Below are 25,403 nucleotides of genomic sequence, written 5' to 3' on the forward strand. Positions count from 1 at the left end.
CTGGAGGTGGCACTGTGGCTCAAGTGGTAGAGCGCTAGCCTTGAGCTGAAGAGCTGAGGGACAGTGCCCAGGCCCAGAGTTCAGGCCCCATGACCGGACTAAAAAAAAAAAATACATGTAATGTATACATTCTGTCACATTATACACATTTATTCTGTTATCATAACCAAGTGTTCAAAAACATGTGAATTGATACTGATACCTGGTTAGTTACAAATAAAAATAGTTAAACAAATACTCTAAGGATAAAATTAGGGGTGGATTTTCCCTTTTCAAAAAATCCTACAAAACCTCTATTATTGTATAAATTTCCAGCCATTTTCAAAGTATTTTGAGAGATTTATTGTGGCTGTGGGGAGCTCAGGCTTGTAAACACCCTGGAGGGCTTTCAGGATAAAACTCTTCTGTGCTCTGTGGCTAACATGTTTGGATTTCTGCCTCTTCTTTATCTGTTCACTATAAGCTGAACCTTGGTCTACTTAAATGAGTAGCTACGAGTTCATCTCAGACACCTACAGATGACTTTTTAACTGGCTGTGCCATTGATGAATCTCTCACACACACAAAGAGAAAAAGAGAAGGATCATGGCCCATTTCTGCCAGAACAACCTGAAATTGTACCAGCTTGCCAGAGTTCAGTCACAAAAGTACTGTATTCCAGATTGTTCCCCAGGGATGTCAATTCTACTCATTCTTGCACATATTTCTTAATAAACATGGCGGATCCACAAACAATCAACAAAGACCTTCTTGCTTCCAACACCACCGTGACAGAGCTGCTCTAGAGCCAGTGGATTTGACCCCTGCCTCACCTGTGGACACTGCAGTCCTCCCAGAGAAGAGCTCAAGGAGGCACCGTGTTAGGCCTGGTGGGAGCCTGTTGGCACTAGTGGTGTTAATTGCTTCACAATGTGTTATTATTTTTTAATGGAAAAAAAACCCTCCGGAGATTTTTATTTTCTCATTTTAATGATCTTGAGTAATTATTTTATGTTGATTTTATTGTCTCTCTTCCTTTGCCCCACTTTCAATTCATTTTACTCTTCTTTTCTGTATATAAAACATGATAAATATTTCCTGGAATAAGGAGATAAAGACAGACATACAGTAGGCAAATGCATACATACATTCAAATAGATACAAGCAATATATATCTATACGCCCTCATTTATTTCCATTAACAACTTTCTTTAATTGTGTTATTTTACTTTGTTGAGTAAAACTGTTAAAGTAAAGGAATCATTCTTTAATCATCAATTTTTACTCCTATGGATAATATGGGGAAATACTAGTGATAATATGAAAGATTATAACAAGATAATTCCAAGATTATAATAGGTTATTAGTTGCTGCCTCACCACCTGACATTCATTCTGATGTGCACACATTGTCCAAAAGCAACTTCAAGCCAGGTTTAAGAAAATCAGAGCTCTATCTTGTTTTCATTATCTTATTGAGGTATTTATTTGCATCCATCAGTAAGCAATTGAATATCTTTCTTTCACCATGCTTCCTGCTCTTGTGGACAAGAAAACAACACCCAAGACATCGTCCACATTTCAAAATTAATCATTATTTTGTTTAAAGAATCCTTGACTGTGGACAGCACAATGCAAGGCAATAGGTTATGTCAGTAAGTCTGTGGCTTGATCCTTTTCTCTGGGTCTAGAGACTCTTTGTAATCAGTCCATGTTCTCTGTTCTGTTGGGGATGCACAAACAAATGCATGGACATAAGAAATACAAGAAATTCTTAGGAATAGTGCTAGGTTGACATTAGAGAGAACTCCACCTACTACCTGGACTCTGAGAGACAGAACAAATTAAGTACGGGAGGAGAGAACAAAAGGGTAAGTGGTAGTTATTGCAAATAAGAGAAACCATGAGACCTATGTTTCTTTGTGCTTGATTTCCTTCACTTAATAAGATTTTCTCTGTCTTTCCATAAGCAAAATGAACCCCAAGATAGGGACACAAGAGGTTTTATCTTTCTTGCTGTTGTTAATGTACTTATAATGTACTGTGTGAGTTTTTTGTTTCTTTTGTATGTTCTTCCCCCACGGTATAACCCCTGTTTTCACTGTATTTGATTCCAGTGCCCCGCATCTTGTATATACATTTTTTCTTATTTGGGGAGAAGAAGGGAAATAACAAAATCCTGAAATAAGGATACAGGTTGACCCATTGTAACAATGAGACATACAAGATACTATGTTGAAAATGAACTTTACAACTTGCAAGGGTTGGGGGGGGGGGTTGGGGACATGAGGAGGGAAGGGATGGTAGGGGGAAAACAAAGGAGGAGGTAACAATTCTCCATAAGAAATAATACTCATTGCCTTACTCATGTAACTGTAACCCCTCTGTATAGTATATTTATAATAAAAAATACATATTAAAAAAGAATGAGTGGTAGATGCTTTCTGGCACAGTAGATCTTCATGGAACATTATAAATACAAGGTTGCAAATATATTATTTTAAAAATCCTAAGTTTGACGCATTTATAAGATTATTTCTTTGTTGCTTTGTATGTCCCTCCCCCACAAACCCTGCTTTCACTGTATTTGATGTCTGTATAATTTGTGGAGGGGAAGGGGAAAAACAAGATGGTTAAATAAGGATACAGATTGACCCGTTGCAACAATGAGAAGTACAAGTTGTCATGTGGAAAACGAACTTTACAACTTTGGTGGGGGGCAGGGGAGGATTGGATGGAAGGGTGGGGGGAGGCTGGGAAGGGAGGGGAAGAGGAAACAAAGGAAGAGGCTACAATGCTTGATAAGAAATGTACTCATTATCTTGCCCATGTAATTGTAATCCTTCTGTACAGAATTTTCACAATAAAAAAAAAGAAAATTGAAAAAATAATCCTAAGTTCGAGAAGCACTGTACCCTGATTATAACATAAACAACGTTTACTAAGCCCTGAAGTTCAAATAAGTCAGGTGGTTAGGACCTTGCCTAAGGGACATGCTCTCTGACTGGTCGCTGAATATTATTTATTACTATGGATTCGTATTTTGATCGTAGTTCTTATTTATATTTTAACTAATGTTAAGTTGAAGCTGAAACACAGATTTTTGCCTGTTATACAGCCCTGAATGCCTGGCCTTGCTCCCACAAAAGCGGTTCGTGTGCACAAGGTCTCAGAGGACAGGTGCGGACTTGTTGGTTATTCACGTTACCAAGTCTAGTAAAAAACTAGTTCCAATAAGAACTCACCAGATGCTCTCTGAACCAAGGGATTTAACCCCTGGCCTCCTCAGGCTGTCAGGACACCTAGTGTGTTAATGAACTGGACCTGTGTCACCATGCTTTGCAGAACCACAGGTCTAGAGACAGTGTAGGAAAGAGAGACTCCTCCTCCCGCCACCTCGGAATTCACTAGGGGGAATTAGCAAAAGTCTTGGTGCTCAGAGGCAAGTTCAAGCGCATATCACCACAGAGTGGCTCTTCCCTTCTCCCTACAGAGCCGCCACCTGTCAGATGCCTTGCCTGACATGATTGAATCCCACAGGAGGCGTCATTCTGAAGACACTCAGAAATACTGGCTTCATGCCCTGGGGAGTTGAGAATTCACCGCCACCTGCTCCCTCTGCCTCCTCCACTTCTAGCTGTAATTCCTGAGCAAAATTCACTTGCAGAAACACTAGTCTTCGGCAAGATCTTATAAGGTAAGAACGTTAAAAGAATACAAGGTCAGCACTTTAAAAATGCACAACTAACACACCTCTAGATTAAAATACAGGAGTAATAAAAAGCAAATCCGAGACAAACCAAGTATTCTGATTTCATCGCAAATGCCACGAAAACAAATCTGAACCCAGCAACTTAATTGTAAATTAGATTATTTGAAAATTATTTATTAATTGTGGCTTAAAGAATTTCCAGAAGCATAAACCTGAGGCAAAAGAAAGAAGTAGTTAAATTCCATGAGACACAGTACAGAAAATCAATGTGATCACTACTATAATCATCGGCTACCATCTTGAACTTGCAACTGCTTCTTTAAACTCGTGATTTCTCACCATCCCCACACATCTGGAAGCAAATAACAATAGTTTCCATGACCTGGTTATCACAGGAGGCTGAGGAATAGAAAAGACTGGGGGGTAACTTACAAGCCATTCAGATAGACCTTGGATTTTTAGGGTAGCAAAAGGTCTGGCTAGGTTACAGAAAGCACAAGACATTAGCATCCTACAGAATTGTGTTTGTCCATTAGGAAGAAAGGTGTGGCAGACGTTTGGCCTTGTCATCTTAAAAACATCCACAATGTTCCTTCACATACCTGGAGAAGTATTTTCAATGCACGTGCTTCTTCCGTGGAGTGTCATCTTCTGCACTACTCTACTCACAACCCAGGAATCTTTGTTGTACAAGGTAATGCTTTATACGATTCCAGTGTTCCTTGGAAGACATGCAGGAAACCCAATCAACTCTTTTTTTAATAAGCTTTTTTATTGTGAAAATACTGTACAGAGGGGTTACAATCACATGAGCAAGGTAATGAGTACATTTCTTATCAAGCATTGTTGCCTCCTTTGTTTTCCCCCTACCATCCCTTCCCTCCCATCTCCACAACTACATTCCCCCCTCCAGCCTAAATTGTAGAGTTCGTTTTTTAACATAGCGTCTTGTACATCTCATTGTTGCAATGGGTCCACCTGTAACCCTATTTAAACAATTTGTTTTTTCCCTTCCACTCCCTTCCCCAAATTATACCCAACATCAAATACAGTGAAAACAGGGGTTATACCGTGGGGGAGGGACATACAAAGCAACAAAAAAAATCATGTGGTACCTTATAAATACGTTAGAAACAATAGCAAGAAAGAAAAAAAAACACTCTTAAGACATGATAAATTTCATTTTAGTCTTTCAAAAATATTTTTTCTCATTCCTTTTACCCCTCATATATATACATATATATTCTCTCTTTCTCATATCTACATATATGGAAATATAAAATCTGCATGTCTGTCTCTAAGTTAGGTTTTGGCTTGTAATAGTTGTTTAATTTGGACAATACTGCTCTACCATAGAGTTTATCTTCCAGCACCCAAAATGGATATTTATAACATAAAAGGCATATTTGTAACATAACAGCAAAAGTAAATTTGCAGCTCATCCTTGCTACAAATGAGAAGTGAATTGTTCCATGCTTCTGTGTAGACTGTAGAAGCAGCAGAGATTCTTGTTCAGATATAGACAGAGTAGAAAATATTGCAATAGGTCAATGCAGAACAGATCACAAGGATAATGGGAATTTGCCGCTTTGTTTATAATCTGAAGTATAAAAACTATTTGTAATTTATTTGAAATAAATAAAAATGGGCTTTTATTTTCCAAGTGCATTGACCTTTACTCTTAAATAGTTATCCTGTAACACAAAGCTGGAAATAGAGATGCTGGTTATTATAAAGACTGAAACTAGAGTTTATCAAAATAATGTGAAATCCAAAATGGATTTTACAAAGACCTAATAAAAAGTTTCCATTAAATCCAGACACTTTTTTCACTGAAGACTAGAAAAAAGTCCTAAGTTTAGTGTTTTGCTTTCTTGTCCCCATTTGGTTCTTTCATGGAAAAAAAATATCATAAAAGAACAGACAGAGAAATAAAATAAGAATATAAAACCTTCTAATGATTTCATTTATTGAAGACCATTTCTATTCTGATCAGTGGTGTGATTGGGTAATAAGTGACTCTTTTCTTATGGACATTACCATCGTAGGTGTAGATTCCTAATGACCACTGTAAATGCCTGTCCTGTAAATCCAAGCCAGACACTGCACACACAGAAATTACCCTTGCTCCAGCAGTCCTTTCGTCTTATGACACAACTCAGTGTCTGGATTTATGGAGCTGTCCAAATTCCCATAATAACCATAGGATAATGAATCCCTTTGGTCAAATAGCCACAGGCTCTAAAATGGATTATTTGTTTTTAGGAGGGGAAAAAAAACCATGAGTGAACACAGACACAATCTTAATGGCTAGCTCAATACCCTCCTTGTTTTCCTATTCTGTTATTCAAATGGGCTTTGACTCTATCAGTGACACTCATAGTTTTTATACTGAAAAGATAAAATTCAAAATAAAATGGAACACTGGCATCTCTGTCAAAGCATTTTTACCCTTTACACTCAAATCATCACCATATAATTGTGTTTCTTAAAACTAAAATGTACTCATTTTACAGGGTATTTTCTTCAGTCATGTACACCCACAGCAGAGGATCATAGCACACAAAGACAAAGACAAAACCCCTGCCTATGCTTTGGGAACGTTCACGGTGTCAACAACAACAGAATGAATGACTTGTTTATTTATACAATTTCAATCTTCTCTTATTCGTACATGTTTGGTCATTCTGAAACAATATGGAATATTTTAACCTTGAGAAACTAGTCCAGACTATGACTTCTAAATAGAACATCCATTGCAAAAATTCTAGAAGTGAATGGATTTGTGAATTTCACTAGCTCCTGTCACTTTGTATGCAATAATAACAAACATTCCACTGTTAAGTGATACGTGCAAGCCATCTAAGTCAGTTAGCTTACTGTTACTCTGAACCAGTGAGATGCCCACTCTGCATTTTGCAGGGGGGAGATTACAAAGGGCCCTCAACTGGCAGAACCAGAGGGAGTCCACCCCTCGCCACCCCTCATGAAGGATGTTTTGAGGAAATCGCGAGAAGTCATCCTTGTACAACACAATTCTGCAACATGATGGGACCCGGGATTGTAATTTCCTACTCCAGTCTAACTAGACACATTCAAAATTTTCAGATAAACCAAAAGAGAATGCATTCCTTCTTTCTACATCTCTATCCAGGTCCTCTGTATTTAAATGGAAAATAATTAATTCATTTAAATGGAAGATAATTAAATATGAATCAATGTAACATACACCATTGAAAAACTAGCTCAGAAACACCTCTAAGAAACTACAGTGGTTTGAATTATGCTTTTCTTGCCTTAACTAAAAAAAATACATCCTATGAATACAAAGAAAATGTCAGAAATATGAGCAATTTTTCAAGGACACTGATTTAAATAGATATAACTCTTCATATTTTAACTCAACCATAGTACAGAATAAATATTATATCATACTGATGTCTGGTCACAATCAACCCGATCATGACTATATTCTTCTTCCTCATTCTTCTGCACTTGAAACCCTTTTATCAGTTCATCTCTACTTGCTGTTCTAAGGCTGATCGGCTGGCTTCTGTGCCCTAACAGCAAAGTGCTGTTCTGCACTGCAGGCAATTGGCTTCTGGGACGTCCTCTGGGAATTCTTTCCTTCCCCGCTTGCAGTCACCCTGGCCACCCCGTAATAGAGCTCAGCCATCTACCCATGCATTCCCAGCTCTGCAAAAACTGAATTACATGAGGTATCGCTTCAGAGTTGTACTCATTCAATGTTACAAATGGTTCTCCACTGACATTGATGAAACTCCTCAGACGTCTGAAGGGACATGGGCGACAAAGATAAATCTTCTGGCATGTGTGTGGGCAGGCGTGTTGTAAGTTAGCGAAAAGTAAGTTGGCTGGAAACTTTAGCATTTGGGTCACCTCTAGACGAGCAATTATTTCAGCTGTGATTCATCTTATTTGCATTCATATTATTTTGCATTTAAATTATGACAGCTATCTACAGGATTTGATCAAGTCAATGCCCACTGCCAAAATAACATAAGAATATATTTACTTATTAAATAAGATCTATGTAGAATAGCTCAAGCCATCTGTTATGCAAGGGTTAATAGTTTTCTATAAACATATTATAATTTCAAATTTACTGTCATAATTGATTCAGTTATCTGTCCCACTAGATCATAAGTTCTGAAGGGCAAACCCAATGAATCAATAAGTAAATGAATGAATAAGGAAATGTACTCTCTTCTTCATCTGACCAATGCTGGAGCTTCGAGGAAAACTTATCAGCTATCATTGTTAGTAGCTTCCCTCTCCATTTCCTAATGTCTAGCTAATTATCAGGGTTTGCTGATAGTCCTATCTACTTTTTAAAATAAATTACTTGGTCCCTCACTGTGTAATCCAAGCTTTCTTCCCTTGGATCTTAATTCTAGCTTTTGCCCCTGGAAATTTGGCTCTCATAAAGCCACTAGGAAAGTAGGTTGTTTTCCTTCCATGTAAATCTGATCATGTCATAGGCTCCATCGATTGGTCCCATATGGAGCACAAGGACGTCCACAACCTGATCCCACCTATGAGTCTCCCTCCATCTGCTACTTCCGCTCTGGGGACTTATCCTTTGACTTCCACAGGCAGTGGCTCTTGGCTCTCTGCTGTCACCTTCCTCTGTGTCCTGACCTGTTCTTTAGCTTCCAGGTGCAGCTCAGGTTTCCTCCTCCAGAGACCCCAAGAGCCCTTTGAATGATCCTCCAGACAAAGCCAAAGGTGCCCTTCATCGCATTACACGTGGGGCCTTGGTCTCATTCTTCATGTTTCCATGTGTTATTGGCCTTCCGGTGCTAGATCCACTTCCCTGACAAAACTATTAGCCTCTGGAGCATGGATGCTTCTTACTCATCTTTTATTCCCTTTGCTTGACGAGGTGTCTGACTCACAGGAAATACAGAATAAATGGGGGTTGACCTTAGCTGAACTTTCTGGAACAAACTGGCCTACCCCTGTTCAAACCATATTGAAAAATCAGTTTCTCCCAAAGAGACTTTCACAGCATTCCGTCTTGTAACAAAGCATAACCTTTTGCTTATAAACAAACAAAAAAAATGGAAAACCAAAATAATCCTCCTTATTTTGGATTTATTCAATTATATGGAACAACAAACTAACTGGAGTGTTTTCATCTCCCTTCTATTTCATTAGAGGCCTGTTGACTGTTCCTGGAAGTTGTACAGGTAATAATTTCCTAACCAAAATTGACTATATAATTGGGCTGTTTTTGCTTCAGTAGGAAAAAAGAAATCAATTAAATTAGGTTTTGAATTTTTTTCAATCTGGGTATTTTAGTTTCCACATATGTTTAAAATTAAATATATTTTTATTACCTCTTGGCTCAACTTATTATTAGAAAAAAAATAAAATAAAATCTCCAAACATAGAAAATTGGTAGCCAGTTTAGAAACCTTCCATTTCAGGTAAGTAAAATTACTTTCCATAACAATATGAAGGAAAATCCATGTGTTTTCCTGCTATTGAGGACATAGCTACTTCATATTCAATCTTTTCTTTGTCACAAAGAGTGAAATTGAAATAAATGTCATATGGTTACTGTGGTCAGAGTTGCCAATGTACAATATCAGCCAGCACGTATCCAAGAACAGAGAACAACAGATAAAGGAGAAAGCCAGCATCAAATCCTCTGGCCTTTGTGTTTCAAACATTGGTTGGTGTCTGTAGTACAAAAAACTCATCAGCATAATAAATGCACTGTAATCACACTATCACATAAATCTTCAAATGGGTCTTACCTGCTGGACTAAAGGGGCTGCTGAGTATTAAAAAACAAAAAGGTGATAGCTTGAACACATGAAATAAAAACACAAAAGAAAGGAAAAGTCATTTATTAAATCTGACCTAGCCATACAGGAGGACACTGTAATAAACTTTGAGAGATGACTGCAATCAGGCCTCTGTGACAGGCCATTGAGACCTAAAATGAAAAATTGAATTATTACAAAATAAAAGGATTTTGTTTCATTGTTAAATTGATTCACACATTTAAGAAAATTTTGTTAAATTTGGGGGTTATATTTGAAGGTCAGAGGATAAATTTGAAGCATTTCATCTATTTCTTGGCTCTGGGGAATTGATATCTGTGGATTTAGAGATTTTGCTCTCCTGCTCAGACTTCTGGGAGTGTAGGCATTGCCAGAAGAGGGCGGAGCCAAAGAGCATTCTGGGACAGGGTGCCTCAACTCTACTACTTCCCTGTGTCAGCCCAGTGCAGCAGACATCATTAACATATCCCAGCACTCATTATCAGGTTACATGTGAACTTTGTTCTCTTTTCTCTAGGCTTGCTGGAGAATTCCATGATCCCTCTCTCCCTGCATTTTAATACCATCATTAATGTTTCATCTGTGTTTTTCCAACCAAGTTCCTTAATACTTTTTGTTCACTAACCTTGAAAATGAGCTACCATCTTTTCCTATGAAAAGGAAAAATATAAAACAATCTGTGCCTGATATCCAAACATAAACTAGCCAAAATAATCTTGTCCTCCATTTTCTTCTGTTGTGGGAAGATCACAAAGAGGAATAATCAGTCTCAGAAACTCTTTCATTCTGTCTATCAATCCATATTCTCTTGTAACCAATATAAGAGAGATAATGTGCAGTGGAAGAAAATGTAAATGGAATACTACCACATCACCAACTGGATCCCTTGGTTGCTCAGAAATTTGTATTTTCTGGATTGTTTTGTGTTTATTGACATTTTTATGATGATATCAACTGAAACGCACATTATTAAAATTTTAATTACTATGATGCGTTAATTAAAAGGCATAAGATTAAAAATGAAAAAGTATTGGAAGCCAGTCATTATCTACATTATCACTGTCATTATCTGTACTTAGTTTGAAATTGGAATGTCATGAATAAACATGCAGTTTTTTATGAACCACTGAACAGCTGACATGGCTTGTAAAAATGGATCTGGTCTCAATAGCCTTTTTCTAAGGATTTTCTTTCTTTTATTTTTCTGTTATCGAAGTAATTTATTAGAAGCCTAAAAACATCTTATCTTTCCTCAGCTTCCATTTTACTTTTTTCCTGTGTTATGATAGAACCAATATGACGATAAATGTTTATTCATAAACTACTTTCCTTGCCTAAAAGTTAAATAAAGAAGAAAGGATTCAAAATATGAAATAATGTTTAGAAGTAGGCTTACCAATGGTGTCAAATATTTCTTATTAAAATTATTTTCTTTTGGCTTTTCCATTTAATAAGACAATTTTTTTCCAAAAGAATAAATTTAATATGCTATCATCATTGGTCAAAAAATATGGGGAATGTCTTTGTGATAGTTTAGCCTCTGTTTCATAAATGGTTAATTGAATCATTTATTTAAGTTTAAAACTAGAGGAAAGCAGAGCTCTTTGGCCATTATCAATGGATTCCTTGTTCTAAAAGTCCAGCTACACTGAAATGAGTGACACAGAGTAACAATTCACTTTCCAGGAGCTGGGAGGCAGGAGGGATTAAGAAAGTTTAAGGATGAGGAAGTTTAAAATGTACTTTAATTTTAATTTTATTTTTTTCACAGCACTCCATGAGATTTCTTTTTGGCTGTATTACTGAAAGTGCATAGAACCATAGTTTTGACTACTGTCCAGGTTTCCCAGTTTTTATTGTTTGTGTTGGAAGTACTATGTGCTATCTAACTGACATGCATCTCTTTTTGAATGACTACCTTTTGAACAAGACAAAAATGCTTAGCAGGTCTTATTTTGCTTTCTTCCCCCTGTTCTCACAGAAAGTCCTATTGTCTAGATTGCAGTCCTAGCTCTTTGCTCCACAGTCAGGCATGTCTGTGTGCCAGGGAAACAGGAGTCCTGAGCATCAAAGGAGACTTCTGCTTTCAGCATGAACCCAGAGCCTTGCACTTTGTAGGTGTCTGATGAACATTCCTTGAATGAGTCAATGTTTGCCCCAGTTGAAAATAAATTTCTTTATGAGAATTCTCTGGTTTCTCTCTCACACTAGCTGATTCATACAAGAGAGTTCAGGACAATTCTTTCAGTAATCTTGGGCCCATGGTCTTACCTGTCTTCTTGCATATAGTTCTCACAAATAACTGGAGAATGGTACTGAGAGAATCCAACATCTTGAACTAAGGGGCTGGGGGTGAATCAAACAGCACAGGCTCTGTCTCAGTCTCCAGATTAAAACAGGATCTTATCCTTCAACATTCAGGCCAGTGGGTCACATGCTCCAGTCTATAACTCTGAGTTGCCACTTGGGGTCACTTTACCTAAGGTACAAATTGGGACCCTACGTCAAGTCTTCCTTCAACAGCTTCTTCAGGCCTGTTCACAAGGAACCAAAGGCTCTCATTGTCCGTGCTATCTATCTCTAATTAATCAAACCTGCTACAAGAAACTTGTTTTGCCTGAATGCTGTTCTGACTCACTAGTCCCTGGCCAGTCTGGGAATCAGTGAACCAGCCTCATCCCTTCTATTTGAGATTTGTAAATATCATCATTGAAACAGCCACATTCTGCTTGAGATGTTTGAGCATACTATATGTTAGCTGTAGAGTGTTTAATCCATATGTCTAAGCAAATAAGTATGATTCATACCAATTATCACAATAGTCTTTCAAAAGGTGGTTATTTGAAGCACAATTCTTGGCCAACATATCTTTTAAAATTTCAGGTTAAGATTTGTATTTTAAACAATATTACATGGGTTTTTTTTTTAATTCCTAAGGGAATTGTGGGCATCCACTCATTAAACAATGAGCAACAAGTTCATTTATTAAACAATGAATGTACATTTTCCTTCCTTTGGGAAGTTACAGATAATACAGTTCTGAAATATTTGGGACCCTATAACAGCCCCTTCTGCCCACTTTGGATATCTGCTTCAAAACCATCCTCAGTGGATCAGTACCAGAGCAAGTTGGTAACAGGTAGAAGCTCACAGTCAAGTGTTAACATCAGCTCACCTCACACCTACAATGAGTCACCAACATCCCAAAGCTCTGGGCACATAAAAGAAGCCCAGACCACACAATTAACACAAGAAGTTTAGACTGTTTAATACTGTACTACTTTATTTCTCATTTCTGATTAGTTTATTGTCCTTAATAAATTTTTTCACTTCATTTTTTAACTATTAGAATTTTTTCTTGTTTTCTTCCCCATTGCTTAGATTTCTTGTTTTAAAAAACCATTGCCATTGAATATTGATGTTCCATAAGAAAGAACTTTGTACTTATAAGCTTGGGTCAAAATGGTTTGTTAGTTTCAGAGAAAGTGTTCAGCAAATGCTAAATCAAAGTAACACATGTCTTATTTTGGTATCTATCCCAACACTCCCTTTCTGGGCCACTTATTTATATCCCTCTTCAGCTATGGAGTGGTCTCTAGATGTCTTCTTCCTGGTCCACAGCCAGTGTGCACTCCTGAGCTAACAGCAGAGCCCTAGGAAAGAGCGGATTGGTTTATGCACAGCCACTTGAGGCCCTGATTGGCTCATGGGCGGGCTCGACGCAGTCTCAACCAATCCTGATTTTCAAAGCTGGAAGTTTCATTCTGTCTGGTGAAGAGTAAAATAACGTTAAACGTCCATGTGCCAGTGCCCTACAGAGAAGACCCAAGTAGAAAAACTGCCAACATGCAGAACTCAAGCCAACAGGAAATGGAAACTAAATCTCCACCCTGTGCCTGGTCCCATTTCATGGGGAACTGAGGCCTTGGCACATCTGTTTCCATTCTAATAACCAGTACTTGCCCACAGAACTGTTTTACCTGATCTAGTTTTGGAAAAGAACGATGTACTAAACCGTTCATTAGTTCACAGCAATCCTAATCTAATCATATCTTAAAATACCATTACAGATACGTATACAGATACTCTGTACTAATCTCTGAGGTATTTTTTCAATCCAGTTAAAATTAACCACCACAATATCTAACTAGTTTTCTGCCAGCCTTCTAAATCTATGATAGATTTTCTAATCTCATTGTTGATCAATGATAATTTCCTATTCTTAGGACAGAGATATTCCACTTAATTTCAAAAATAAATTTATATCTAAAAATAACCCAAAAACCAACAGTAAAAACCAATCCCTTTTATCTTTTTTTTTTTTTTTTAGAATTTCCCCTGCAGGTCCTGGGACTTGAACTCTCAGCCTGAGTGCTGTTCCTGAGCCTCTTTTGCTCAAGGCTAGCTGTACTGCTTGAGCCACAATGACATCTCCAGCTTTTTCTGAGCTGTTTATTGGAGATAAGAGTCTCATGGACTTCCCTAACCCATGCTGAATTTAAACTGTGATCCTCAAATCTCAGTCTCTTAACTAGCAAAGATTAGCTAAGTGTGAGCCAACAACACCCAACCAATACCCTTTTTCTTGAATGAACTTTCCTAAATACAAGTAATAAAAAAACAGAAGACTGACATATATCTCATTTACTTAATATACATTATAAATTATTTGTTTAATTCTACTAATTTTGTTACTCCAAACCATAGTTTCTCTTGATTTTTATTTTCGTCAGACCTCTGAAATAAATATTCAATTATGAAATTTACCTTATAGAAAATATTTATAATTTTAAGTTTTCTTTTCTACTGGGAGAATTAGCTTATCAGCAATGACCTTATAGATTTCCAGAAACTCTGACAAAGGGGCTCTGACAGTGGAATGTTAATTTGCTATACTGTTCTTATAAAATGTCATTTTCTGAAAAGCTAATAGCTTTCTATAACTCCAAAAGTATGAAACGGTGAAATTGTAACTTGTCGTTAAGAAATTGAGAGCTGGTCATGAGCAAGGTGAAATCTTTTCTACCTATGTATATGTCTTCTGTTAGTTTTCATTTGGAAGTCTTGTATTCATTTCTTCTAAATTTCCAGTGACAACGCGAATTCTAGCATCACTCACCAAATTTGGCCCATCTTCCTTGGTATTTAGGTAGCATGTTTTCTATTAATCTGGGACTGGGGGAAGTAAGTTATGAGGCACTCATCTACTTGGCCTCATTCCTAAGCAAGCTTCTTTGCTAGGCAACGTGTCTGGATCTTTGATTTCTATTCTGGCCCAGAAAAAATAGAGAGGATAAGGCAGGAGGTTGTTTCCAGAGAAACTTGAAGCCATGTGAAGGAACTCACACTAGTGCATTATCAAACAGGAAACATGAATGGAAACAGTGTCTCACAACTGAGGAAAAAAACACCCAATTACAGTACGAACATTAAGGCCCAACTTCAGGCTCTGAGATTTTTCAAGATAATGTCACCTGAGCATACGTATCATGATTTCTAAATGTGTGTGTGCCACATTGTTGGAGATTACACCCCTTGCAACACATTTTCATTTTTTTCTTTTTTTTGACATTTTCATTTTTTCACAATGGTTTTTTTTCTTTTTTTTACTTTCTTTTATTTATTTTTTATTGTGAAAATACTGTACAGAAGGGTTACAATTACATGGGCAAGATAATGAGTACATTTCTTATCAAGCATTGTAGCCTCCTCCTTTGTTTCCCCTTCCCATCTCTTCCCCATCCTCTCCCCACCCTCCTACCCAATCCTCCCCCGCCTCACAAAAGTTGTAAAGTTTGTTTCGACATAATGACTTGTACACCTCATTGTTGCAATGGGTCCACCTGTATCCCTATTTAAACGATTTGTTTTTCCCCTTCCCCTCCACAAATTATACCAACATCAAATACAGTGAAAGCAGGGGTTATACTGTGGGGGAGGGACATACAAAGCAACAAAGAAATAATCTTGTAAATGTGTTAGAAACAATCGCATGAAAGAAAAAAACAAAACATTTTTTATTGTGAAAATACCATACAGAGGGGTTACAATTACATGGGCAAGATAACGAGTACATTTCTTATCAAGCATTGTAAACCACTACTACCTGAGAAGTTTCTAAGTCAAAAACCTATGTCTTCTATTAGTGCTTCAAATTTCCCATCTCAATATCACGGCATACTTCAAACCACAGAACTCTCGATAGTTGAGTTGAGTTCCAAATAAAATTGAAAATAGATTTTAATGGCCAACTGTCATGTATATGTGTGGTTATTTCAAGCGGAGAAATGCCTATTAAATATTTATGAAAATCATTTCTGTTTTGGTCCCCAAACGGCATGGTTAAAATTAAACAGCCATCACAAGAAAGACAGTGTCATCCTAGGTAAGTTCTTACTACTGTTCAGATACCCAGTGTCTTTTCAAGTGTGCATTAAACAGACGGAGCGGTTACAGGCCTTTCGGTGAACATGTAAGGCAAACTTTCCAACAATCTGTCGGGATTTGTTGCATATTTCCAACAACCTTTTAAGTCCTTGCAGAAGGATTTTATATGTTTACTGATCTATGGCTTCTAACTCATAAATCCAACCTCTTTTAAAGGCCCAAGTGCTATTTCAACAGTAAAAGGAGAAAGCATAATTATACACTGATTGCAAAAGCCTTGTGTTGTCTTGTTATTCTTTTCTTTTGGTAAGTTTTATTCTGTTGTAACTGACTTGGCTCCAAGTGAGAAGGATGTAATGATATAATTGCATGCGGCATTTCTATATTTTCACTTCCAATTAAGGATTTGACTTGTGAAACTCCACCATAAAACTACATGCAAAGCTTCAAGTCACTCTCCTACTGCTTAGTGGCTGAGAACGTGCTGTTCATCAGCTGAAATCTGTACTATCTCCAAATTCTTCAGGCTGGTCTGGATCAGCCTACGGGACCAAGGAAATTGTTGTTTCTTAATTTCCGGTAGTTGCAATCTGCCAGGGCTACATTTTCATACAGAGTTACACTAGAGTTGCCCTGTTTTTTTTGTTTGTTTGTTTTGTTTCAACTTTCTCTTGCACAGGAGATAAAGGGGAAATCAATTATGTACTACAAGTTGGAAACTGGCCAGTCTTATTCTTCTGTACAAGAAATGTAAAGTGATTTAGTGGAAGTTTGGAGAAAAGTATCTGCCTGAGATAACCAATTCTGTTCTGATTATTTTCGATACCACCGTTTGGACGTGTGGATTTCTGAAGACTGGATTTACCCTTATGGCTTCTGTCCACAAGTACAATTGAGCTGATCTGAAAAGTCCTTTCTCCTGGTACAACAAGTAGGAGCCAAGACTTAGGTAATTGTGCTGACATGAGAAAAGGCTACATCGCGTGCCTTTGACTAATAATTATAGACCTAAAAACAGCTGGCTAAACAAAGGAAGTACATTCTTACAAAATATTTCCAAAGGTTATGGTAATAATTGATGAGGGTGTATTTTCACTTCTAGAATCCTCTTTGCATTTTATTGCCTTTGTTGAAGGTATAAGAGGAGATGTCTATTGACCTGAGAATTATTACCTTTTTCACCTATATTCTTGAGAAAGATAAAAACTAAATGTAAGAACAAAACTGAAGTTTGTAATTCCATTCAACTCCAGTGCTTGAGAGCTCAGGTTCAAATCGAAAGACTGAGTGTTTTGGAGGCTGGGATGGAGAGTTTATTTACTTATTCCTGATTAGCAAAACATAAAATATATTTCCTTTAGTTATTAGCTTCAATTTAACTTTGAATACATTTTAACTATAAAATAAAAGCAGCTCCATTTACCCTCTCAACTAGGTGGTGAGTATTATATATTTTTCATCCTGTTAATGGGAGCCAGGGGTATTATAATGAGTGACAGAATGTCACCCAGTAGATTCTTTCTTCTTCCACCACAGCACATCAGCAGCAGTACCACTGAGAACACAGGGAGAACATTGTGCTCTCGCAAGGCCAAGTGACCGACTATGTTGTGATTTGAAATTCTCCAGGCTCCTTGCAGTGAATGGCACAGCTCACTCCCTGGCATGCAGCTGCAGGTTAGATGTGGAAGCTGCGGATACATAATGGAAGTGGCATCCTAGTCGAGGAACCATGAAAATAAGCCAGCCCAACTTGAAAGCTACTACTTACTGCCTTTCTCCATAGTCAGGGACCCCCTACTAAAACTTGAAGTCTATGAAAAATTAAGGAGAACGTGTTTAAAAGATACAGCTGCACTTGAGAAGCGAAGATCATTGACACATATGGGAAGAATGACCTCAGGAAGCTGGAAGTCGTGTAGTGTGGTGAGCACATTGAACACCCATCAGCTCAGCACCTCTGTGAGAACTGGAGAAAGGTGAGTTTGCTGTTTGCTCCATTAATCAGATAACCGAGGGGCACAGGGTCCCCACAAAAGGGTAATGAGGACAGGCAAGTTCAGAGGACATCCCTGAAACCAAGAGAAGGAACAGAGACCTGGAGCTCAGCATCTTTTCATACTCAGAATGTATCCACACTACTAGTAGTCTGGGATAATCTAAAAATGGTGCCAGGTATTAGCCAGCCAGGTGGCACTATGGAAGAGAACATGCCATTTGGGACATATTTCATAGTCTAATCACATGAGAGCTGCTAGACTTCTGTGTCCTAGATGCATAGTACTTCATGACTCATCTCCTTCCATCTCTCCCCTCACTGATTCTCCTATGTCTTTATATTTCTAGACAGGCAAAAATCATGTCCATTTTGTGCCCTGTTCACTTGTCCTTACTTCCACTGGAAGGTTCCCTCTTCAGATATATGTATGATTTGTCATTACACTAAGATTTCTGTATTTATATTCTGTATATATATATATATATATATATATATTCTGTATATAGATTTAGTTTGTTCACTGTTTAAAATCATCCCCAGATTGGCCATTCTCTAATTCTCTGCCAACAATGAGTGTAGTGGTGGGCCCTCCCCACCAAAAAAACATGGCCATGTTTTAGTAAATATCTTTGTAAATGAGATTAAATTAAGGATATGGAAGGGGAGCATAGTGAATTACCAGAGTGTACTCTACATTAAGGGACAATTGTCCTTATCAGAGACAAGAAGAGAAGACTAGGAAAACAGGAACAGATACAAAATGACAGTCACAACTCAAGGAAATCTGGAGCTACAAGACAGTGGAAGAGGCAAAGGAGAACTCCCTCTATAGTCATAGAATGGCCCTGCTAACATCTTGATGAAGGATCACCAGCCCTAATGATAAAGAGAGTGAATTTACATTGATTTATGCCATCCCATGTATAGTAAGTAGTAAATAGCCCTATATATAAGAATATATATTACAGTAGTCCTAAGAAATAAATATTGAAATAAATATTGTCCTGTCTTACTTTTCTTCACAATCACCACCCCATGATATATCATCTGCATTTGTTCTTTAGCTTCTCCTATGAGATGTGAGGGCAGCGGCTTTATCTAGGATACCCCTCGGGGCTAGAAGATTGTCCCTTGTGCAGTAGTTATTTAACAGGAAGGTGTGGAATTATGAGTTAGTATGAGCCGCTTCTGCAAACTCCTGATCATTTATTTCTAAAGCACTCTGGTGGGTGAACTGCAGATTGTGTTCATCCACTGTGTTTGTGGGATGGCCTGAGTATATCCTGCTGCCCACACATTTATTTCCCCCTAATTAGAGCTATGTTATTACAGGAAACAAAATCATTTTTAAATTCACCCATTTGTTTTTGTGCCATTGCCATTTACCAAACACCACTAGGATTCACCATTCCAAGAGAGCCTGAAATGGACCAAGAAATATTCTACAAGATGAACTACTGTCCTCTTTTACGTTAAGAAGGAAGGAAGGAAGGAAGGAAGGAAGGAAGGAAGGAAGGAAGGAAGGAAGGAAGGAAGGAAGGAGAATGAAAGGAAGAAAGAAAGAGAGAGAGAGAAAGAAAGAGATTCACACCTTAAGCTTTTTCTGGCTTACTGTGAGAATGTTAGTGTGGACACGGCTCCCTGGCGTCTGGAGCAGCGATGAAGGACAGACACCCACACGTGGCAAATGCTGCTGCAGGTGACACCGTCAAGGTTAACAAGTGTCTGCTCAGGAGAGCTGCAAAGACAGGAAGAGCGATGGGAGGCCCAGGCTGTCAGGCGATAAGCGGGCAGCGGCTGCAGTGAGCACAGAGGCACTCAGTCATGTCCCGTCACCACCAGCCCCCGGCTGTGAGCGAACACGAAGACCTGTCTCAGATAGAGGAGTTGAAGGAGACAAGCCAGGAGCCCTCTCAGCCCCCCAACTCCCTGTCAGGATTTTCCTGGGGCTATAATACAGGCCAAGATCAGGCTGTGTTTCAGCCTGGAAGAAAAAAAAGACATTTATTACTATTTTAATTAAACAGGAAGAAAGACAAAAAAATAGAGGGAAATCATGACAAACAGATTAGCCCAAGGTGAAACACACAGTGTATGTCACAGAGATCACATCTTCACACCTGGAAGACAAGAATGATTCATTGGAGGAGAAGGCATGGAGCGGGCGGGAGGAGAGACCTGATGAACCACAGTCATGGTAGGTGTTTGCTCGCCATGGCCTGGAGTCTTTCTCATGCTAGGTTTTTATTCATATGTCAGAGATCAGGACATGGATATCCACAGAAGCTAAGTGAGGTTCGGATAGCCACAGGGAAGGGCTTTTTTGATGGAAAGTTTCCAACGGCCTTCCTGTACCCAGTAACAACCATGAATCGTTCATCTTTGTAACCAGAACCCACCTCTTTTGCCAAAAGAAGTCCAACCTCCTGACTAACAAAAATGTAACGTACAGGTATCTCTCCTTTATACACACAATAGCAAATTCATCCATCCACCTAAGATGGAAATCTAAAGACAGTGACCAAGTAAACATCGGACCCAGAGTCAGAATTTCTGGGTGTAAAACTTTGCGCCCTCTCTCTGATCAATTATGTAGCATTGAATAAGATGCACCTAGGGATGCTGTTTCTTCATCCGACTGGTTGACTGTGTATTAATAATACTTACTACATGGAAGTAACATGATTAACACCTATAAGGTATTCTGTGATGAGTATAGGCACTAGTACTGGTATTATGAATGTGTATTTGAAGAGATAGCCTTTCGACAATGATGTATATATACAATTGTATACATGTATGTATATATAAATGATATATATGCAAGTGATGTATATACAAATAATTGTATGTTTCAGTCTCATGTCTGGAGAGTTATATATAACACATAGAAACAAAGGGAGATATGACAGGCAAAGTTGGGTAGAATAGCTAGACAACTGGAAGCCAAGAACTGGAGAAGAGCTAAGGGCAGGAGTTCATAATTGGCTCCTTCATCACCTTGTGTGAGATCTGTGAGAGATGATTGAGGGTTTGGCTCGAAAGCTGTTAAAGTTGATTTGAAAACTGCATGTATCCCTCAGCTTGTGTGAAAGCTTTTGTGTAATAAGTTGCGAAGTTCTGTTTAGACTAAAATATTTTTACATGGACCAGCATATGCATTGGAAAGCAAATCTTTTGAGTTTTCTGTAATTTGGAATATTTGTGGTAAAACATCAATATGTGCACAGGAATTAAACCATTCATTGTACTTGTAGCACATGATGCTAAAAGCCAAAGCACTATGGTTTCTCTATGTAAACCTCTTGCTAACATCATCTCATTGGCTGGCATATCTTTACCGATAGTCAAGTATCAATTCCATATCATTTTCACTGACAGAACTGTCCAATACCTGTGCAGACTTTGTCACTGATCCGCACCATTTCTTCAGACTGTTAATATTTATGCCATAATTTCTGATGCACTCAGAAAGTTGGATGCATTCAGTTTATTTTCTTATTTTAGCCAAAGAACATGCACAGAGGATTAAAAGATAAACAAATGTCTATGATAAACAAGAATATTATAGTCTAACCCCACTTTGTTCATCCATTCTTGCTCTGCTTCACTCCCTAGACCCACTAATTTTGAGGGCTCTATATTTTTCTTGCAATAACACCATAGTTGTGAATAGTAAACACTATTTCTACTTAGGCATTACTTATTGACATCATAGAATAGAAGCTGTAAATGTAACAACTCAATTTTTTTTCTCTTCAGTTTTCAAAAGTTGTATCACTCTATAATATCTCTGGTAATTCTGTTTATAAAATTAAATCATATGCTTACTGCTATTGTCTGTTCCACAATTTTGAGCACTATCTCTTCAGTACCTAGCCTATAAACAGAATTTTGAGAACTGAGCCTTCATCTCCATTTACTCCTGTCTCTGCTCACATTCAGTAAACTAAAGACTTTTTACATCATGCAAATTAACTAACATTTATATTTTTGTGTTGAAATCACAGTCAATTTGTGCGCTCTTGGCAGTAGGTAAAGTGTTAAAGTTAAATACTGTATGACGTATTTACCCTTCCTCATGAATATTGCTGAGAGAAGGGATGACAGGCAGAAGCTGAGGTACCAGCATCCTTCTGCTGAACCAAAGGTCAAGATACTTAAGACATTCAATGTGAGTGTTCGCAGCCTAGTCATCAAGGGATCCTCAAGGCTGGCAATGGATCAGGTATTGACTGCACCCCACATTTTACTCTGTAGTTTATTTAAACTATGTCACTCTTGGGATATTTTTATTTTAGTCATTTGTTTTGGTGTGGTTTGTAATTGTCAATTTCCATTTCTTCTTTTAAGAAGGACTGCATGCTTCCTTACTGAGCTTCCCTGTGAAAGGAAGTCAGTTCAGGGATTCTGTAGGGGGCTAGGCTTGCAGATTGAGTGGACAGGTAGAGAGACAGACAGACAGAAAGACAGACAGAGATATGAAGAGAGACAGAGAGACAGAGAGAGACAAAGAGAGAGAGACAGAGAGAGAGATAGAGAGAGAGAGAGCAGGTTGTATTCTGGGGCTTCTAAATCCAGTTAAATGATTTTTCTGTTCTGGGTTGACTTTCTCACCCTACTAACTCTAACTCTTCTGAGAAAGTTTATCCAACCTGGAGAGAGATTGCAGAAAAGCCTTCAAGATTTGTCCAAAGATAAATCTTTAATTACAAATCTTTTTGGTCTGAAGTAGAGAAAAAGTGGGATCAAGGGAAACGTCTTCTTCCAGGGTGCTTGAAGTAGCTATTTTCCGTCCATCTCACTCCCAGCTTCCATAACTACCAGACTCTGTATTCAGGAGTTCTCTTGGCAAATAATCTTGAACTTCCACTGCACTCTAGCTGCAGCTTATTCAACTGTCATTCATCCATCAATATATTTCCTTTTAAGTGTCTTTCATCCATAAATATGTATCCACACATTTTCAGAATTAAAAAAAAAGTAAAATCAGAATGATCTTATCTGTTCTTTCTCCCAACTGTCTCTGCGGTTATGCAAGTCAGTTCTCATTGGTAATTCCTTATCACGTCTGTACTGGGTTTAGAGAAAGAGGAAAATAAGAGAAAAAGAAACAGTATTTTGTCTACTACCGTAAACTGAAAGCTAATTTAGTCATGCCAACAAAAGTCATTAGTATTCGAGGAAGAATTATTACCATGATATTGTGTCAGTGTTTTTAATATATTCTACCTGCTGCTTCTATCTGCTTAAAACAACCATGAAATTAAATGATATTGAAGCTCAGAAATCACATTGTCCAAACATATGGCTACTTAGCTTTAAATTAAATACAGTTTAATCAGATTTAAAATTCATTTCCTCAGTCAAACAAGCCATGTTTCAAATATTCTCAGTCACATGTGGTTAACATCTCTTGGACTCAACAGTGAAGACTGAGGACTAGTGGATATGGTTCTCTCCAGAAATCACAGATCTTCACAATAAAGAATTAACTCACTGAAAGCTGAGTGAGGAAGCATGGGAAGGGGCCCATCTCTCCTCTACCTTTGGCATTTGAATTCTCCTGAATGTGTTTTAGGAAGGAAGTCTACTTTCCGCAGCCCTTTGCTGTGGTGATAGGGGCCTTGCAGATGTAGTGAAGAGGTGGGACGTTTGCACCCCTACAACGCCTCTTAGGAGGCAGAAAGTTGGCGCATTCGTGTTTATTCTGGACAATAAGACTTACAAATGAGGAAGGTCTTAAATTACCTCAAGAAACAGCCTGTGAGAACAGCCAAGAAGAAAGGAATTTGACAGGGACCTTGGTTTGTGTTTGCTTATGGTTCAAGGCCATCTACGAGTCTGGAGTGACAGCCGACTCGCCTTTCTGGAATTTCTCCCAGAATCACCACCTGCACATATTTAAACTGAACTCTGATATGCAAGACCTACTTCTAGCTGGTCCTAAAACGAGGAGATTTCATCTACTCTGCTTGTAGTCTTCTGTAAAGAGTGGGATACTCTTTCATAAATGAGAAGTCACGTAGACTGTCAAAGATGCGTAGTAATTCAGAGATGATATTAGACAATTCAAAGAAAATTCAGCACCTCAGAAATGTACCCCATTTAGGTTTATGCCTAAGAATTAGACATTGCATGTTAATTCATTAATTACCTACACTTTGGACAATAATAGAGCCTGTCCTTCGAGGCATGTGATTTATACACTCTAGAATTTTGAAACTGCAGACATTGCTTTGGATGAGCATGTTCTCTGAACCAAATGCATCCTGGGAAAGAGTCAGGGGACTGTCCTGTTTGTGCAAAGACATGGCAAGAGATGCATTGTCTGAAATAGGTCTCAGTGTATTATCTGAAAGTCAGCATTCCCTGATGCTAGAACTCAAGTCCCCTGGAAGTCATTCTCCTATAGTTTAATAACAATGTGTCCTCCCACTCTGTGGAATGTGGTTCTTTTTAAATGTAATCATATATTTTGAAACAGTGAAGGCCATTCACACAGTTAGGATTTTGAACGTCCCCCAGCGTTTTCTGGGTGAAAGCTTTGGTGACTACCCCGTGGATCTACCAGAGGTAATAGAATCTTAAGAGGTGGGCTTCTTGGAAGGAAGTTAGGTCATTGGTTGCGAGTCCTTTCAGGGGGTACTAGAACTCCTTCCCCATCCCGTGTCCTGCTGTCTGGATCCTCATTTCAGTTTACATGTTCATAAAATGAGCTCCGTGATGGGTTCATTTCTGTTCTATCAGGATGCATTGTGGACGCGCAATTTTATTTACATCCTATCACCTTTATTCAATTGTTCCATAGCCATCTTTCCCCAGGAACTGAGAGTTCAGTAAAGAAGGATCTACAATGCAGAGAAAAAATGGATCCCATGGATTCTTCAGAAGTTCCAAGCTTTACCAGGCTGATAATGTCTTTGTCATTTTTCTGATGATGTGACAAAATACCACAGACAGAGCAAATTACAGAGGAAGTCAATTTGTGTGGTAAAGTTCTGGAAGCTAGGATATCCAAGAGCTATGGATGAGGAGAGGATCTCATATGGTTGTGGATGTTACTGTGGCAGATGAATGCAGTCAAAGATAATCAGTCGCAGGACTGTACCCAGGAAGCCTTGTTCATGGCCCAAGCCACTTCCATGTCCCCAGGTTCTCAATGAGAACTGTAAATGTTGTCCATTCATAAGCCTCTACTGAAAGATCTACTACAACAAGAAAATCAAAAATAGGGCTGGGAAGTTGGCTCAGTGGTAGAGCGCTTGCCTTGCATGCAGGAGGCCCTGGGTTTGATTCCTTTGCACCACATAAGCAGAAAAAAGCCAGAAGTGGCGCTGTGGCTCAAGTGGTAGAGCACTAGGCTTGAGCTGAAAAGCTGAGGGACAGTGCCCAGGCCCAGAGTTCAGCCCCCACAACCAACAGAAGAAGAAGAAGAAGAAGAAGAAGAAGAAGAAGAAGAAGAAGAAGAAGAAGAAGAAGAAGAAGAAGAAGAAGAAGAAGAAGAAGAA

The sequence above is a fragment of the Dipodomys ordii genome, unplaced genomic scaffold, assembly GCF_000151885.1.
Source record: "Dipodomys ordii isolate 6190 unplaced genomic scaffold, Dord_2.0 Scaffold65, whole genome shotgun sequence".
Taxonomy (NCBI): domain Eukaryota; kingdom Metazoa; phylum Chordata; class Mammalia; order Rodentia; family Heteromyidae; genus Dipodomys; species Dipodomys ordii.